This window comes from Acomys russatus, chromosome 32 (assembly GCF_903995435.1).
Source record: "Acomys russatus chromosome 32, mAcoRus1.1, whole genome shotgun sequence".
Lineage (NCBI taxonomy): Eukaryota > Metazoa > Chordata > Mammalia > Rodentia > Muridae > Acomys > Acomys russatus.
Window position 1 is genome coordinate 27,312,270 of NC_067168.1, and position 18,177 is coordinate 27,330,446.

General features: G+C 36.8%; 1 protein-coding gene across 3 annotated transcripts in view; it reads left to right on the plus strand.

Annotated features, from left to right (window-relative positions):
• The window catches only part of Stag1 (stromal antigen 1), a 312,401-nt gene that overhangs the window by 37,916 nt on the left and 256,308 nt on the right, over positions 1–18,177 (plus strand). Inside the window, exon 2 of one of the 3 annotated variants that reach the window (XM_051140149.1) lies at positions 6,464–6,564. The exons of the other annotated variants lie outside the window; for them this stretch is intronic. The gene's annotated coding sequence lies outside the window, so the exon portion shown is untranslated. The remainder of the gene's footprint in view (positions 1–6,463; positions 6,565–18,177) is intronic. 3 annotated transcript variants of the gene reach the window in all.

The following is an 18,177-nucleotide window of genomic DNA, read 5'->3' on the forward strand; positions in this document are numbered from 1 at the left end:
ACTATGTTTACCTTTTCCATCTCCATATTCTGTCTCTAGAATCAATAGTAGCACATTATTACAGTGCATAAACCTGCAGTGACATCACTTTGTTACCTTGTTTGTACTTTAGCTTAGGGTTTCCAGTAATAAACAACATGTATCCATCATTTTAGAAGCATACACAGTTTTGCTACTCTGTAAACCTGTGCTATGCATAGTTATTCTTAGCAATCACTTACAGTTTTTGGTCTTGGTAGTTTTGTTAGAATGTTTCAGTTGAAACCACACAATATATGGGCTTTTTATATTGCCTTCTTTAACTTAGCAACATATATTTAGGATGTCTTGATGTTTCTCATTGTTCATAGTTTCCCTTTTAGCAATGAGGTAACATTCTGTATTGTCTGACCGTATCACAGTTTATATTTCAGTTAGCTACTGAACTGCATCTTCTTGGTTGTTGGGAGGTTTTGGCAATCAAAAGTAAAGCTGATACTAACTTGTATTTATGCTTATGAGGAAAATTACTGTGTAGTATTTTGTTATTGATGTACCTTTATCCAGTTTTTGGTTTCAGTGTATTCTGGCTTTAAAGGAATGAGTTTGGTACTTGTGCTGGTTCCTCCCTGCCTTCCCCCCGCCCCCAACTTGACACAAGCCAGTGTCATCTAAGAAGAAACTTGAGTTGGGAAAATGCCTTGATTAGTTTGGTCCATAGACAAATCTGTGAGAACATTTCCTTGGTTAGTGATTGATGTGGAAAGAGCCTGCTGTGGGGTGGTGACATCTCTAAACAAGTGGTCCTTGGGTTATGAGTAGGCAAACTGGGGCCTGGAGAGATGGCTCAGCGGTGAAGAGCACTGGTTGCCCTTCCAGAAGACTTGGTTTTAGGTCTACACACCCACATTATAGCTCAAAACTATTTCCGTGGATCTGGCACCCTTTCACAGATGTATATGCAGGCAAACACTAGTTTATTAAAGACAGGAAGGAAGGAAACTGAGGAAGCAAAGAGGATCAAGCCAGTAAACATTGCTCCTCCCTGACCTCTGCTTCAGTTCCTGCCTCCAGGTTCCTGCTCTGACTTCTAGTCCTGACTTTCTTAGAGGATAGACTCCAAGAAAGATAAAATAAAACCTTTTCTTTCCCGAATTGCTATTGGCATGGTGTTCTATCACAGCAATACCAAGCCTAAGTAAGAGGGTATCATTCATTTCTTTGAGGAAAATTGATGTTATTTCTTTTTATTGTTTAATTATTTATTTACATATACATTTATATTATTGATGTTAATTCTTTAAAGATCTAAGGGGATTCAGTAGTACCTCCAGTTCTGGGATTCACTCTGTTGAGATTATTATTGGTTCAGTGTCATTGCTTATTATCAGTCTAAATACAATAGTTGATATCTTCATTATTTTAGTTTATATAGAATTTAGTTAACTTATTTTAAGTTTTCAGTTTATTGAAAAACGAATTTTCAAAATATTCTCTTTTGATCCACTAGGTTTCATTGTTGTCTGTAGTATTGTGCTGTGTTCTATTGGCATTCGATTGGCTTGGTTGTCTTTCTTGGTGATTTCTGTAAAGGGTTGATGATCGTGTTTAGTTTTTTTTTAAAAGAACTAACTCTTGGTTTCATTGGTATCTTTATTTTTTGTTTTGTCTCTTATTTCATTAATTTCTGCTGTTAGCTTTATTATTTCTTTCTTCTTAACTTTGGGTTTGGCTTTTTTTCTTTTCTAAAGCCTTGAGTTGTACCAGTTTGAGTTCTCTTGATTTTTTTTTTTTTTTTTTTTTAAATAGTGTAACCTCTCATAGGCATATACTCTTTTAAAACATCTTTGGCTATTTCTCAAAAGGTCTGGCAAGTTGCATTTTTATTTTCATTTAATTCTAGGGCTTTAAAAACTTCCTTAGTCTCTGATTTTGTAACTGACAGTTTAAGAGCATGTTTTTCAGTCTTTGTTTGTATGGTTTTTTTATATTCCATTATGATATAATAAGATGTACAATATTTAAATTTTTTTCTATCATATTTCTTAAGATTTGCACTAGCCCAAAATGTGATCTAATTCTGGAGAAAGTTCCATGGGCTACTGAACAAAGTATGTATTATAATTAAGTGTTTAGGTATTCTGTATAAGTCTGTGATCCGTGGTGTAGTATAACTGTAATCTCTTTGTTTTGTTTTCTTGTTTTTCCCCCCTTGAGACATTGGCTATGACCACAGGTTGGTGTAATTGAGATAATGATATTACAGTGTATACATGTATGCTGCCACTGTTGGGTCCAGTTTATTCAAGTTTTCTAAACTTTCTATCAAGCACTTATTTCTAATCATGAATAGATGATTTCTTAGATAATTCTAACAATAGATTTAATAATTTTAAGCTTTCAAATTCTTTTAAATCTTACTACCAACTATTTCTTTGTTTTCTCTCATCTCTCAAAAATAAGAAAATGGCAGCTTATGCTAGGCCACCATATACTTAATTTAATCTATTACAGGGTGAAGAGATTTAAAGTACTAATTGCAATTAGAAATTGTCAGCCAATTTAGGCATTAACTAATATCAAAACATATTTATTGTTTTTAAAATTATCTGTATTACCTGTATTATCTGTAGGTCCGACTAGCAATCAGTCAAGACACAGACACTTGTTATATTTTAAAATAGCCTTGGTTAACCTGGGGCAGGGCAGATATCAATCCTCTCACTTACCTCCCATCCGTAATCCCAAATACTTGGTCGTGTTCTTCATCTGGGCTGGGTTCTCCATCCATGCCCCCGGCCATGTGCTTCTCCTCCAGCTAACCCATAGTGGCCTTCCTGTCTTCACTTCAGGTCTCTCTCTTTCTCCTGGTGGTGGTCCTTCTTCTTCCCAGAATTCCTCTTTCTCTAAACCCTACCTATCTCCTGCCCTGCCCAGGTGGGATGGCTTTTTATTAAACAAAAAGTGGATCAGACAACAAACAGTAATTAACATCAAAATACATCAGATTATCCCCCAACACATATTTCTAGTGTAAAACCACCTCTTTCTACTTTGGCAACTCTTGACATTTTCTTCCTTTTATTTTAATTCATTTACTTACTTTTCAGTGACCTTAAATCAACATTGAATTTTCATGACCCTTAAAACAAAACAAATTTACCTTGTGTTTTTGAGGTTATTGTCTTACCTACTTTACTATTACAAGACATCTTTCTTATTTCCTTTTCTAGTCTAATACAAAGGAATATTCTTTACTACGTATTTGGATAATACTCTATATAACACTGTATAAGCTACTTTAACTGTAATAAATTAAATGAAATCTAGTCTTGCAGAGTTAATTCTTCTGTTTTTGTCTCACTTAATGAACTTAAATACTCCATTTTAGTAGGCTTTGCATAATGTTATTTTCTTTGCTCTATATGAATTACTAGTTTAGTTAGCCTTTCCACAATGGCTTATGGCTTTATGATACTTAAAACTTGTTATACTTAAAACTTGGAAGATTAACTGCAATAGCAATACTTACCTTTTTTTCCTTTTGAACAGCAGATGACATTGTATATGACTTCCTTTGCCTAGTGTATATTGGTGGAGATAGAGTTTAAGAGGAGTTAAAATGTGCTAAATGTTTATCTTGCTCTGAGTTTCCTAATTGTCTTTTTACATCTTGATAATAGTGCATTGTTATAAAATATTTGTACATTTTGCAATAAAATTTTATTAGAAATCTATGGATATTGACAATGGTTAACGGTTGAGGATTTTTAGCTTAGTGGTAGAGCACTTGCCTTGTATGTGTGAGGCTTTAAGGTTTTCTCTTTAGCAGTGCAAAAACAAAAGTAGAAAATAGAAGAAAATTTATGATGGTCTGTTTCTCTGTTGCATTGGTTAAAAATAAATCACTAAATATGATTGTTTATATATAATACCTGGAAAAATACATAACCAAAACTGGTTCCAGTGAGTGTAAAGATTTAATTTTCAATATATATCCTTATTTAGCTTTGGTCTCTACCTTTCAGTCTGAGATCTTCTGTTGCACTGAAAAACAGAAGTGTATTTGTTTGCATACTCCTATAAGTAGAAAATCTATTTTCTTCTTAACTGATGTAGTTAGTAGGATTTTTCAGTAAATTTCCTTTTTTGTGGGATAGTTTTGATTTTCATGACATTTATATTAGTATAGTTAGATGCATGCATGTGGACTAGAAAATCAGACACCGGTACAGCGATTAAATGGAAAAGTGTTTCTGGATGTTTATGTGAATGAAGAATCAGAAATATACGTAAGAGGTGTTTGAGTTATGTAAATCAATTCATGTCTTTTTTAAAAAAAAAAACTATATCAGAAGTCACTGCAGATGAGAATATTCATGATTTTATCTTTTTAGACTTTGTTCTATGCTGGCATCAGTGAGTGATGGTATGTTCATTTTAATGCATTGTTTTTAATTAAGTTCCTACCTTAAGAGTCCATCTCTGTTGTTTTGACTGAAAATCCCAGATCGTTGATTTTACCAATAAAGACAAAGGAGCCAGATGCTGGGGTAAAAACCTGCTAGCTCAGAGAGGCAGAGAAAGCACCCAGCCGATCTTTCTACTCAGGTCACTTCCTGATGGAAAAGCCTCAAAAGGCTCACTAGCTCAGCTGACAGCCCAGGAAGAAAAGGCAGAGAAAAAGAAAAAGAAAGAAAGAAAAGAAAAAGAAAAATCCCCAAATCAAACCAAACCAAAAACCCAGACAACCCAAGGCACAAACAAGGTTTGCCAGCTCAAAGCCCAAAAAGCCAAAGACTAATGAACTGAGGAGCTTAAGAACTAAAATTAAAACCCTAAGACCCAAGGAGCTAAAGAGCCAGACTTCTACATGCTGTCTTACATACTCCTCATCTCAAAGCCCCTGCTTCTCTCTAAGCTGGTTTCTTGTTCCAGATTTTTTTTAAAAAGGTTTTATTTATTTATTATGTACATAGTGATCTGCCTGCATGCCAGAAGAGGTCATCAGATCCCAGTCTATATGGTTGTGAGTCACCATGTGGGTGCTGGGAATTGAACTCAGGACCTTTACAAGAGCAGTCAGTGCTCTTAACCTCTGAGCCATCTCTCCAGCCCCCCTTGCTCCAACTCTTGACCTAGGGTTAACTTTATTAAATCCCATTGGATTAAAGGTGTGTGCTAGGGCTCAGCCAATGCCAAACAAAAGACAGGCTTTTATACTTCTGTGATCTCAGGGATCACAATAGGATCAAAGATCCTGTAACATCTCCTTTCAGAGCTATTCTTTCATAATTTATCATAACATTTTTAATTACTGTTTACTGGAGCTATCACTCAATTGAAGAACGCCTTGGGATTGTTTGATCTCCAGTACTGGGCAAAATTAAAATAAAAAGAAAAGAAGGGGAGGGAAGAAGACCTGGTATAGAGGAAGCAGAGAGAAAATTTAGATGGATGTATGAGTGCACACCTATATCTCCTGCTCTTGGGAGGTGGAGTCAGTAGGATTCCCAAAAGCTTTTTAGGCCAGCATAATCAGACCATGTTTATAAACAAGCAACTAAAGGACTTATTTAGAAATATATTGAATCCAGAAAGTAGCTTGTAAGCCTTTCCTTCCTATTCTTTTGCATTTGTTTATATAGTAGGTTCTAAGAAGTAGATTGTGAGACTGTGTTTGTCCCAGATGAACAAAGCATATAAAAGACAAATATGAGCTATATGTTATTCAGCTTGTTTGTCTATTGGTTGGTTGGCTGACTGATTACAGTGGTGGGACTGAAGAACCTAGGGCCTAGGGCATGATAAGTAAGTACTACCACTTAGTCATGCCTCTTGGCTCTGTACTTTTTTTTAAAAAACAGGGTCTACAGAAGTTTCTCTGTAAAGTATTTGCCTAGTATGTGCAAGACTCTTAGTCTTGCTGGGTGGTGGTGGTGCACAGGCAGGCAGATCTCTGTGAATTCAAGGGCAGCCTGATTTACAGATCGAGTTCCAGGACAGCCAGGGCTATACAGAGAAACCCTGTCTCTAAAAGCCATAAATTAATAAAAAGATAAACAAATAAATGCCATATATTTATATTGAGTACAAAGTGATATAATTTCTAACACAGTAATGAGTGATCAATCAAGCTAACCTCAAGAAACTTGGTATTTTCTGTAAGGAACTTGAACAAATCTTCATATTATTAGCAAAATGAATTCCACTTTACATTGGCCCATCATAGTCAAGTAGAATTTGTCTTGGGACGCAAATATGATTCATCATTCACAAATCAACACATCAGTCACTAAGAAAAATGCATCACAGGCTTGCCTATAGCCAGTCTAGTTGGAGTCTTTTCCCAAGTGAGATTCCTTCTTTTAGAGTGACTCTATTTTGTGTCAGCTTGACCAAAAAATAGCCAGATTTGAGTGTGTGTGTGTGTGTGTGTGTGTGTGTGTGTGTGTGTGTGTGTGTGTGTGTGTGTTTCTAACAGTGTTTTCCTGTTCTACCTGTCCTGGAACTCACTATGTAAACTGGACTAGCCTGGAAATCAGATATCTGCGTGCTTGTGTTTCCCTAGTGCTTGGAGTAAAGGTATGTACAACCATGCCTAGCACAGAGTTTTAATCTCATTTGTCAACTTGATGAGATCTAGAATCATGTGGGAGATGGACCCCTTTTAATGCCTGCGGGAAATTTGTAGTTTGAGGTGGGAAGACCACTGCATTGTGGGTGGCATCATTGTCTGGGCTGGGAACGTTAGATTTTATAAAAAGGATAAAGTAATGTGAGCATGCATGTACTCATTGCTCTCTGTTTCAGACTGTGATTGCAATCTGAGCAGATGCATCAGCCTCTGCTTCTCTGAACTCCCTTACATGATGGCAGTAGCTTTTTTTTTTTTTTTTGGTTTTTTTGAGACAGGGTTTCTCTGTGTAGCCTTTGGCTGTCCTGGACTCACTTTGTAGACCAGCCTGGCTTCAAACTCACAGCGATCCGCCTGCCTCTGCCTCCCGAGTGCTGGGATTAAAGGCGTGGGCCACCACACCCGGCTGATGGCAGTATCTTGAACTAAGAGGTGAAAAATACCTTCTCCCTTGAGCTGTCAAACTCCCCAGAGTTCATTAGCATATTATATCATAGCAACTGGAAAAGAAACTTTTTTTTCCTCTTGAGACAGAGTTTCTCTGTGTTAGCGGTGGCAGTCCTGGACTTGCTTTGTAGACCAAATTCATAGTGATCCGCCTGCCTCTGCCTCTCGAGTGGGGGGATTAAAGGTGTGCGCCACCACGCCCGGATGGAAAAGGAACTCAAGACAGTAGTGAACAACTGGCAGCTTCTAAAATCCAAACAAGAGAAGGATTCTTTTCTCTGCTTGCTATGTTCTTTAAAAGCAGTACTGAAAGTCTTCGTTAGATCTAGTAATAAATTAAAGAAATAAAACGAATCAAAATAACCCATAATGCTTATAGTTTCCTGACAGTGATTCTTCTAGCAAATCTACCAATGAACAAATTTAGTAAAGTGGCACAGTTAAAAACGAGCACGTAAAAACAAGTAGAATTTCTCTATATTTACAAGGAGCTTCTGAGAAATCAAGGGACCAGTGTTGTTGAATGGTTATTTGACTCTAGAGGGCTTCTCTACCCCAGCTAGTAGTTCGCAAATAATTGAGACAGGGACCTCTCGGATTTATAAAAGTAACTGGCCAAGGGTCAACTCTCTAAGCTATTTTGTCATTGGCCAGCCACATACCCATACTTGTTTGAATTCTTTCTGTCTGGGCTGCTTCTGTTCTCTTATGCCAGCCCTCATGGCTTACTCAGGGTCCACACTGCCCTATGCTTACTGCCTTTTCTCTGGCGTCCTGTCCTCTCTCTTCCCAGCCTTGGGGTCCCTCTGACCCCCAAGCCCTAGAGCCTAAGACTGGCCTACATTACTTCTGGTCAATTATACACTTTTGCAACTTTATTAACCAATTAACTCTGAATTAGGTAGAGCAAAATTGACATAACAAAGACCAGGTGAACATGAAAATGTGATCATCTGGTGGTAGCTGGGTCTTTGGGGGGGGGTGGGGGTGGTGGTGGTGGAACAGTAATTAGCATTAGGATACATAGCACCAGACAAACCCCCAACAGAACAATGTTACTTCAGGTAGCTACAAAATAATTTTTATTCATGGAAATGAAAGACTGTGTACATAACCATAAAATACAAAGACAAATAAGTGGAAAGATGTGTGTTCAGGTATTGGAAGTGTCTATTCTGCCTAAAGTAGTCTACAGGTTCGTTATAATCCCTGGTAAAACGTCTATGTCTAGCTGGCATAGTGCAGTGCTCCCATACTCTGTTGTCTCAGATTTGTTTTTGGCATAGTTTTAAAAAATTAATTTTATGTGTGTGTTTTGCCTGTTTTGCACTGTATGTCGTCCTGGTGTACCTGGAGGCTAGAAGAAGGTGTCAGATACCCTCAAACTGGAGTTACAGTGAACTGCCATGTGGGTGCTGGGAATTAAACCGCAAATACATTAGCCTTGAGGGACATTTTACATAACAATAGCTTCATTCAAATATCAACTACAAATCAGTTTCTCCTTGAATTGCTGTCTATCTTCATTTGGTTACCTTGGGTTCATATATTAACATTTTAATTTATTAAATGGGAATACTAGAAGGTTTCTTTCCATAGGATTGGGAAAAAGAATTGTGTAGTTATGTATCCTTTATCACAGTGCTACTGTTGGATGATTCTATAAAATAGAAATGATTGCTAAGTAATTTGGTTAAAATCTGGTATTTATATTTTGAAAATGTCTAGAAAAGTTATTTGTGTGCTGCCAATAAAAGCCACAATTTTACTAGTTGTATGTAAAATGTTACATAGAATACATAATACATATACCTTAACAGGTAGAATTTGTTTGGAGACTATAATTTATAAGTGTAGTTTTGCCAGTAGTTCATAAGAGTTAAGATTCTGTTCTTTTTTGATTTTTGCCATGTTATGCATAATTGTGCTCTTGGTAAGTGTTCTGCTAAATTACACACATTAGTCTAAGATATTCTCTGTACTGTAATGTAGCTCACATTGTGAGGAAAGTTGGCCCAGCAGTTCAGCCCCTGCCCTTGAGACCTAAGATTACAATATTATTATTTAAAAAGTCTTATACGTTGTAATTACTATAGTGTTATGATTTATGTAAGTTGTAGGAAGTATAGAAAACATGAGCAAAAAAGATGTATCTTTTCAACCAGCAGGTAACCACTGTTAATGGTAACATCAGACATTTCATTTGATATTCTATCTCTCTGGTATATATTTGTGTGTGTGTGTGTGGGGGGGTGTCTTTCAAACAAGAAAATTAAATGGTTTTGTTACAATTTTAAAGGAAAGTTTCTTTGAGTGACGCTAATAACTCTCACCTTTTTTATACAAAAATAACAGTAGAGCTTCTCCAGTTAATAGAAGGATAAAGAAGCCTCAGTACTCTGTTTTAAACTAGCCTAAACAGTCTGCCTAGGAACTACTGATGAACTCCAGGGCCCTACATTACCATCCATGTATGTCACCTCAGGTCTTGGATATTCATTTGGACGAGTTTGGATTTGAGGTCTGCCTGGCCTACACAGAGAGCTTGAGTTTTAAACTAACAGACAAACTCTCATAGTTGTTAATTTTCTCCTTTTAACGTCTCTCCTCTGGTGTATGGTCATGAGTGCATTCATGTACGTCTGAATATTTGCATGCTGGTCCATGTGTATGTGTGTCTGTGTGTGGAAGTAGAGGTTGATAGTGGATGTCTTCCTCAGTTGCCCTTCACCTCATTTTTTTTGATGGTCTTTTGCTGAAGCTGGAGCTCACCAACTCAGCTGGTTGGTCTCTTCCTCCGTAGTGCATGTGTGTTACCTTGCCCAGCTTTTTGCATGGACACTGGAGAACTGAACCAAGGCACTTTACCAGCTGAACCATTTCTGCATCCTCATTAACTTTCTTGAATGGCTGCATGTCTGTGACAGCTATGGAGGTGTTCTGTTTAGATTTCCCTTGAGAAACTTCCACCTTGAGGATGGTTTTAGCTGACACTCCAGCTACAATGGCCTTTCAGATTTGCTTTATCATTCAGTTTAGGACATATATTCCCTGGGTAGCTTCTTCTCCAGTTACTGAGCATGGCATTGGCCATTTCTGCCTAACACGGGACTTCTCTTTGGGCAGTCTAGAACTTGAGCTCCCTGTAAGACTGGCAGTTGAGAACTGTACTAGTTTGAGGTTGTTCCTACTTAATTCTCTTTTCTTACCGCTGTACTTTATAGCTGACTGGCCTGTGTCACAGCCTTAAGGTTTTGTTTATTCTCTTGCTGTTTCTCTTCTCATTCTTTCAGAAACGTTTCTCATGATAAAATTCTTACATATTTAGCTTGTATCTTGATTCTGCTTCTCAAAGAACCTGAATTGAAGCACGTATTTTTATAAGTCTTTGTGTTTTCTAAATTTATTTACATTTATTTTATGATGTGTGCATTGGTGTTTTACTTGCATGTAAGTCTATGTGGAGTTACAGACAGTTGTGAGATGCCTTGTGGGTTCTGTAATTTGAACCCGGGTCCTTTGGAAGAGCAGTTAGTGCCCTTAACCACTGAGCCATCACTCCAGTCCCGACACAGTTTTCTCAAAAAAAAAACAAAAAAAACAAAAAAAACAAGCCCTTTAAGTTATACAGTCACTTGCTTTATTTTTTAAAAAGAGCATAGAAATGTACAAAACAAAAAGGACAGTAACCACCCCTTCTCTAAGAATCCAGAAAAGCCATCTCTAAATGCTTGTTATTAAGCTTCTGTCATTATCTCATCTGTGTCCTACTCTTTCAGCCTGTCATCTTTTAGCCAGTATCTATTACTCTTAAGTGCTAAAATATAGGGAATTAGTACACCGAGCATTTTTTAACTGCTCCTCCATCTGTCACTTGTTCACATTAGTTATCTTGACTCTGTGAAGGCTTATGTTTATATCTAGTTATATATACATGTGAATAATATTCTATAATTTAGAACATGCTTTGAATAATATTTTCAAGAATCAGTAGTACAATTTTACTATAATTGTATAAAAATAATTAAATCCAGAACCAACTAATTTGCTGACACTATGTAGAGGGAATGCAGTGTCTTTTACTTGAGTTCTGCCATTGAAATTGTTTGGCTTTTTAAAAAATCTAGATGTCCAGCTTTCTGTACCCAGTGCTACTATTCCTGTTGTCTTTATCAGTGCTTAAGAGCACACACTGTACTTAGGTTTCAATGGTAGCACCAACAGTTACTGGCTATGAGCTGGATGTGGTATAAATGCCTATAATCCCATTACTTGAGTAGTGGAGGCAAGAGGTTAAGGAGTTTAAGACTTCTCTCCATAGTGAGTTCCAGGACCCATTATGTATATGAAATGTACATGGATCACAGAACTTCTTCCAAGGCCTGTGGTAAGCAGCAATTGACACCTTTATTTTTATTTTTATTTTTGCCCTCTCTGTTGCTTTATATGTATTGAATTACATTAGCAAAAGATTTTAAGACAAACAAGCAAGACCCCCAAAACATTATAAACTCAGTCATTGGCTAATCTTAGACAAATGAGCTAAAAATCTTTTATTTTTTTGTGACTAAAAATTTGTTTTTATAAATATTGTTACCAAAAACAAAAACAAACAAACAAAACCAAAAGTGCCATTTATGCCAGGCAGTGATGGAGCAGGCTGTTAATTCTTGCACTAGGAGGCAGAGGCAGGCGGATGTTTTGAATTTGAAGCCAGCCTGGTCTACAGAGTTCCAGGACAGCCAGGACTACAACTACACAGAAACCCTGTCTCCAGGCAGTAGGAACCCCAAAACCAAAACAAGACTGTCAGTTCATATCTTCATTGATCAGAAGTTTAACTGGCTCAGATGAATGTTTCCTTAGCATCTTGAAAGGCCTAAATGGAGTTAGCTTCTTCAGGTGGCTTTAGGGAGCTCAGATTCCTTACTCAGATCGTTGGCAGAAATGATTCCCGAGATCCTCTTTCTTTGATGGATGTTGGTTCTAGGAAAGGAGATCTTGCTCAACTCATAGAGACACTTGCTGTGTTCATGTGTAGCTCCTTTCATCGCAGAGCAGTGGAGGGTAAGGTTCCTCTCAAGCTTTAAGTTCCTTCTGCGTTGTTCTGCTGCATCTCTTTGATTTGTGTGCTTTATTTCTTTCTCCCTTCAGGGCCAGTGTGATTGATTATATTGATCAACAAAAGATAATTTACCTATTTTGATGTCTGGTGATCTTTTGCTATGCAATTTAATACATAACAGAGTAGCAGCAAGGGACAAAAGATGAAGTACCAAATGCTGATTACCGCAGGCATTCTGGGAGGTTCTATGACCCATATATATTTCATAGACAAAACGCGTCTACCCTATCCCAAGGTTCCTAAAGTTCTCAGGACAACCAAAGTCTCATCTAAATGACATAAAGTCAGAAGTCCTAAATCTCTTATCTACATATTTAAATGAAGTATGGTTGAAAATTTTAAAACAATGAACCTGTGCAACCAAGGAAACAGACTATATTTTCCCCAGATACAGCACTAGGACTGATACAGACATTATAGTTAAAAAAGGAAGAATGAAAGGAATTATTTGTTCTAAATAGTTTAGGAATCCAGTTGGAGAAAGTCCACAAATTCCAAGACTTAAGGGTGATCTTTTGTCATCTGCAGCTTTCTCCTAATTTCTTTAACCATTTGTTTATTCTGTTCTGTGAACAATAATATCAGCTGCTTAGGATTATTGGGACAGTCAAATGTTAAGGCGTGTAAGGCAAATCCGTAAGACCATGTCTGACAGATAGTGAGCATTAAGTAGCTTGATTGTCAGTAGTGTGAGTCATAACACTCATTCATCCGTGTGTGTGTGTGTGTGTGTGTGTGTGTGTGTGTGTGTTTCTTTGTGTATATCTACATCTAAAGGAGAAATGCAAGCATCTTATTCTCTTATATAGTTTTTTTTTTGTAGACTTTATACATGAAATAGTTTCTCCTTTGGTAGGGGGCTGTGTTCAACCTATTGTTTATTTACTTTTGCATGAGACTTCATAGTGTCTTGCTCTTTCAAAACTGGCCCAGGAAATTGGCATAGTAACCAAGTCAGCCAAAGGAAGCAGTGAAAGTGTGTTAGTTTGTTAGGATCATGTTATGGATAAGCTTCATGGATAATAGCTAAGGATAAAGAATATAGAGTCAGACTGATTTAGATCAACTAAGTGGGGTGTTAGGCAAGTTTTTTGTCCACAGTTTTGCCACCTGCAACATGGAGATGATAATTTGTGTACTTCTGTCATTAGGATACTCATAAATTAATGTATATAAATTGGTAGGGATCAAAAGATAGTAGTAGCATTAACGTTGTGTTAGGTCAGTGTTTGCTCAGATTTCAAATTTGAATGTTCAGGGTATAGAAAGTTGAAATGAAAGGACAAGTTTTTTTACTGAGAGGAAAAAAAAAATGCTGTTTGTCACTATTTAGAGGTAGAATAACTTTTGAGACAGGAACTTTCTAGGACGTTAATAACAACTCATTAATAAACTTAAGTAAATGGGCCTTTCTGTTTGTCATTTTCATCATCCCCTGTTTCTCCAAATTTCTGCTTTAGTAGTAACAGTAGTCTCTCGTTGTTAAAACTCCTTCCTTTGAAGTTTTTGAAAATTTAAAGTTATAATGAGTATGTGTAATAGAATCTTCTGTCACACTTAAGTCTCTGGAGTCTTAACAAAAATGGTCTTTATCTCTGTGTTTTAGTGAGTTTGATGTTTTTTCTCATTATTCTGTTGGTGGCACATCCCTAACATAGTGAGCAATGTCTTTCATGCATTCGGTTTACTAGAATTATAGAGAAATTGATTTTTGAGACTAATTTTTAAAAAATTTTGGACATTCACAAAATATTACCTTTGACCTTGTTTTGCAGAGAACAAGTTGTATTTTGTATGTTTCTTACCTCCAGCACTGCAAAAATAAAGAGTAAAATTTCTTGTTACAGAGCTGAATACTCTGGTGACGGCTAATAAAACCTAGCTAGCTGTGTATTTTTTAATCAGGAATTTATGGGAAGAGACCTCAATTAGCAATGGATTACTAAAAGAATGGTCTTCTTGAAAACAGTGCAATGTCTTTTGGTATACGCATTGACTAAATATTGGAAAACAGTTTGGTGAACCACATTTAGGCCAACGTTTTCATTAATATGGCTTGATGACAGTCTGCCAGTATATTGTAGCATGTGTTCATTCATTATTCTTGATGTTCCATTGCTAAAAATAGTCGTGGTTATTATTCCTTGCTCTTACCAGCCATGTGCTTTAAAAAGCATAGTATCAACAGTCACATCTTATTAATTATGGGCTTCATTTTGAGACATAAATCACAATAGAATTTTAGGTCAAGTGTGTCAGATGTCCCTTTTGTTGTGAGGTTGTTGCTTTGTTAAGGTAGTTTTTCTTTCATTTAGATTATGTGCTATGTTCAGCTTTGGTTGTTAATTGATAGATGTGCTATCCTCTCTGTGAGAGCTTTTAAAATGCATAACACGTATTTCAGAAAGCAGCTGTTGCTATGGTAACTCTCGGGTCACTTGCAGCTCAGCTTACATGATTGGCTGTTAATGGAGCCTAATATGCTTGAGAAGAGAATTGAGCAAATGAAAGAGGGTTTTGAAGGAATCCTCTTAAACCTCTTGAAGTTTAGCAGAATAGCACTCAAAAATTTAACACTTTATTACTGTTACACACTTTCGATATGAGTAGTTTTATGACTAATGACAAGCTTGAAAAATAATTTTAACTTTTAAGAATGTTGGAATCTTGTTACTATTTTCCCTCATTTCACTGTTATTTAAAGAAACACAGCTGTTAGTTATAGTCTGTGCTCTGTGTTCTGAGCCAGGTACTTCAGAGGAGTTGATTGGATTGAGGCATGGGAAGGTAGTTAATTGTGTGGGGCCAGAAAGAGTAGGAGAGCAGGAGTAGTGTTTACATTTACTGTAGTCTGTGAATTAGATTAGAGTCACTTTTCAGTTAGATTCTTAAGGTAGTCCCATTAAATACCTACCTGCCTTTCTTATAGGGGTGTTTGAATGCACAGGAGGAGATGGTGAGGTGTACTTTGGATTTTTTTTTTAGTTGGTAGATTACCTTACACAGTCAAGCATAAGAATTTCTAGAAACCCAGTCAAGATGGCTCAGTGGGCAAAGGTTCTTGCTACCAAGCCTGATGACCTGAATTCAATCCCTAGGGCCAGTGTGGTGGAAAGATAAAGCTTACTCCTATAGGTTGTCCTACCTCTGTAAGTGCGCCACGGCATGGTGGTATGTACAAGTGTGCACATACACACACCCTGCCCCACAGATATAATAAGCAATTTAAAAAGAATTGGTATAATAAAAATTGAACCATATAAAATGGCATAGTAATATCAAGGTTGTTAAATGACAGTTTTTACCAGTGTCCACCTACTATCACTTTATGCAATGGTATTAATAATAGAGCTACTTAGGTGGGCATGGTGCCACACACCAGTAATCCCAGCACTTGAGACAGAGACAGGCGGATCTCTGAGTTTGAGGACAGCCTGCTCTACAAAATGAGTCCAGGAGAGCCAAGGCTACACAGAGAAACCAGTCTTGAAAAACAAACAAAACAAAAAAGCCACTTTATTGGATAATAGTATATGTAATTAAAATTATGATTTTAATTCAAGTGATGTTTGCTGAATAATACCATCACGTCAGAAATTGTTTCACTTTGTAAAATTGATTTTAGTTGCCTGGTGCAGAAGATACTGGAAATAGAACTATGGCATGAGGCTCATTATGTCTCTTTGTATTTCTAGAGCTTTAAACAATTGATTATAGTGCCATGTACATAGAGCCCCAGCACTTGAGTCAAGAGTCAGGAGGATGGTGAGCTTGAGGCAAGTCTGGGAGCGCAGTGCTCTTAGTGCTAGGTGTTACCTGTCTCACAGGAGCGTCGCCGTGGCTTCTACCCCAGCATAGCCAACCAACACGAGTGTGCTGCAGGGTTAAAACTGACACAGTTCATTTTACTGTGCTAGTATATTTTGTTGTATTTGATTTTTGATTTTGTTAGCATAAATGGTGATAATTAACTTTAATTTATTAAAGGATTATTTGGAAATATTTAATCATTTTTGTTTTTAAATGATGCTGTTCAAGTGACTCTACACCCTGTCTGACTGAGGCAGTAACAGAACTACTAGATTATGGTGTTGTCTGATAAGATTTGCAGTCCTCTTTAGCAATAGGAAAAAGAAAATTTAAGAAGTTAGCATATCAATCTACAGTCTTAGAGCTACTATTAACTACATTTTTAGAAAGTTTATTCTGTGGCCAGGCGTGGTTGTGCACACCTTAAATTTCAGCATTCTGGAGGCAGAGACAGGTGATAATCTGAGTTTGAGGCCAGCCTGGTCTACAGAGATTCAGGACAGCCAAGGCTACATGGAGAAACCCTGTCTCAAACAAAACAAAACAAAAGTTTATTCTGTGTATATATGAGTATGCATGAAACATATAGATCATTCTTTATGTATTTCTATACATTTATCATTTTCCCTCTATTTTATAAGCATTTCAAGTTTAATTTTTCTTGAATATTATTTGACGTTTGATTAAAAATTTTATTTTTAGTTTACAAACAACAGCCTTTTCAAAATATTAATTTTTAAAATTATGCATCTGTGCATGTGAGTGCAGTGCAGGTACCAAAGGAGCCTAGAAAAGGCTATTTGATCTAATGGAGCTGGAGTTATAAGTAGTGAGCTACCTTATGTAGTTTCTGGGAACACAACTCCAGACTTCTTCAAGAGTGGTACACTGTAAGAGCATCACATACACTTAGCTGCTGAGCTTTTTTATTTTTATTTTTAAATAGTATTTTCAAACATTAGGCCTCCATTGATCCTCTGGTCCTTTACTCACTCATCTCCATTGAAGTTTCTCAATGGCATATAACATTTAAAAAGTCTGTCCAGTCCCAACATTTTTGATGTCTCAGCGGTCAAGAACACTGACTGTTCTTCTAGAGGGTCTGGGTTTGATTCCTGGTGGTTCACAATTATCTGTAATTCCAGTTCCACAGGATCCACTGCGCTCTTCTGGCCTCTGTGGGCGCCTTCACAGGAATGGCCCACAGACATATGGGTAGGCAAAACACCCATAGACATTTAAAAAAAAAAAAAAAAAAGAGAGAAAGAAAGAAAATAACAACAACAAAAACAGCAGTAATTGCTGTTTAGTTACTAGATGTTAAGTTGTTTCCCTCTTTCTCAATATAAAATGTTCCCTGTAGGTGAATGTCTTAGTGTTTCTGTTGTGATAAAACTCCATGACAATAAACTGCTTAGAGACGAAAGGGTTTACTATAGCTTACAAGGCTCAGGCCATACTCTATTCCTGAAGGAAGTCAGGACAAGAACCTGGAGACAAAAACTTATGCAGAGGCCATAGAAGAATGCTGCTTACTGACTTGTTCCCTGCAGCTTGTGCAGCCTACTCTCCTTTATACCCAGGACCTCTGCCTGCCCAGGGATTGCACCACCCACAGTGGAGTAGGCCCTCTTACACCAATAACTAAAACAATGTGTTGCAGACTTGCCTACAAGCAGTTATTATGTAGACATTTCCCCCCAATTGAGAGTCCCTCTTCCCAGGTAACTCTAAACTTGTGTCACGTTGACAGGAAACTAACCAGGACAGTGAAAAATATTTTGATATATATATAATATATATATATATATATATATATATATATATATATATATATATATATTTATGTTTGATTCAGGGGTGATTTGTAAAGGAGGAATTACTAAGTAAAAATCTTTACTATTTTAAAGACATGTTTTTGGAAGAGCTTAGATTTTAATGTCTTCCTATGTAATCAAAGTTGATCTTGAATCCTAAGACCCAAAGTTGGTCTAAAATCCCCTATTTTAATTAGCATCTGTTAATTGTAGAAAATAATGGGTTTCATTATGACATTTTGTACATGTATATAATATACTTTGGTCCTCTTAAATCCCATTACCATATCCAGCTACCGTTTCCCACTGTTCACTGTTCCCCTATCTCTTTACCATGAAGCACTCCTACTTTCATTTATTAC